This window comes from Triticum dicoccoides, chromosome 1B (assembly GCF_002162155.2).
Source record: "Triticum dicoccoides isolate Atlit2015 ecotype Zavitan chromosome 1B, WEW_v2.0, whole genome shotgun sequence".
In the NCBI taxonomy this organism is placed as follows: domain Eukaryota; kingdom Viridiplantae; phylum Streptophyta; class Magnoliopsida; order Poales; family Poaceae; genus Triticum; species Triticum dicoccoides.
This window is the reverse complement of record NC_041381.1, coordinates 684,580,622-684,582,521: the sequence shown is the minus strand read 5'-3', so window position 1 is coordinate 684,582,521 and position 1,900 is coordinate 684,580,622.

Below are 1,900 nucleotides of genomic sequence, written 5' to 3'. Positions count from 1 at the left end.
ACCCTTCTTGATAATATGCATGTATGTAGGATCTGATGTAAGTCTTGCTGAGTACCGTTGTACTCATGTTGCTATAATTTACATTTTTACAGAAGACGCTGCAACCCCTTCTGATGGGTTCTATGTAGACATTGACATCAACGAGTAGGCTAAAGGCCCAGGTGGTGACCCTGAGCTTGTGAAGGACCACGTAGTATAGCTAGGCTTTCCAAGCCTCTTTTATTTTACTAGTTGTCTGTACTCAGACAAGTTACTTCCGCTGCTGGTTTGTATGACTGTATGACTTGAATGTTGGGTCGTGAGACCCGTACCTTTGTGTATGTTATGTATGGCTCCCTGAGCCTTAAATAAAGTACTTGTGTCATAGAGTCATGTTGTGATGCTTCGTTGTATTTGCACATATCGAGCATATTGTGTGTATGATTGAAATGCTTGGTATGTGTGGGATCTGACTATCTAGTTGTTTATCTTTAGTAGCCTCTCTTACCGGGAAATGTCTCCTAGTGTTACCGCTGAGCCATGGTAGCTTGCTACTGCTCTGGAACACTTAGGCTGGCCGGCATGTGTCCTTCTTTGTTCCTGTGTCTGTCCCTTCGAGGAAATGTCACGCTTTGAGTACCGGAGTCCTGTTAGCCCGCTTCAGCCCGGTTTACCGGAGTCCTGCTAGCCCAGTGCTACAGCCCGGACCCACTTGCTGATGACCGACACGTTCGAAGATGGGTCATGGATGCCTGTCCCTGTAAGTCTGTGCCACTTTGGGTTTACGACTAGTCATGTCATCCCGGGCTCCTTATCATATGGATGCTAGCGACACTATCATATACGTGAGCCAAAAGGCGCAAACGGTCCCGGGCAAAGGTAAGGCGACACCCGTGGGGATACCGTGCGTGAGGCCGCAAAGTGATATGAGGTGTTACCGGCTAGATCGATGTGACATCGAGTCGGGGTCCTGACAAAATCCCTGAGGACATTTATGTTGGGTGCTGCACACCCCCTGAGGAAGATAGAAATCAACGCAAGGTGCGCATTCAAAAGATTGAGAGGAGATAGGCACGAGAATGGAGGGAGTACAGGTATGTTACTCCCAAGTACATGAAGAAATTCGCGCTCAACCCTCCATGCTCAAGACCTCCATTGGCACCTGGCCAACTGGCAGATCCCACCAGCCTCAAGCGTGGTGAGGACTATGCTGATAAATGGGCAAAGCGCGAGGCTAAACTAGCCAAGCAAGCAAAGGAAGCAGTGAAGAAATTCAATGCAGACTCTGCTGCTGCTGCTACCGTTGCTGAGGCCTCTGCTAGTCAGCCAAAGCAGGCGATGCCAAAGAAGCCTGCTCACAAGTCAAGCACTTCTTATTCAATGCCCTCACGGCGAAGCTCCTCGGCAATGCCCTCAAGGCTAGAATCTTCAAAGCCCTCACGACAAATCCCTCAGTCTGCTCCTCCTCCTACAAAGTCCTCAGCTCCTCCGATAAAGTCTTCAGCTGCTCCGACAAAATCCTTGGCACCTATGCATCTTGCCATGTGCCAAAGGACCACGAGCATCTCAATTGCCTCAGGAACATCTGCAAGTTCCTCAGCTGCACCAAATTCCTCAGGTGGCCCCTCTCTGCTGAAGAAAAAGGCCACTGCTGGACGAGGCCTTCGACCAAGTCCTCACAAGAAGCAGGTCATCTTCCAAGTCCCCTCTGATGAAGATGAGGCTGATGATGAAGAACTTGCTGAAATAATCGGAGACAGGCAAGCCAGGGCCGCTAGAGCCAAAGGTAGCAACGTGCCACTACTGTTGGATCCAAAGTTGATCCTTGACTTCATTGACTTATGGCACAAGGACCCTAACACGCCTTTGCCAGAGATGAATCTCACTCCTGGTCAAAGTCATGTTCTAACTGCCTTCATTG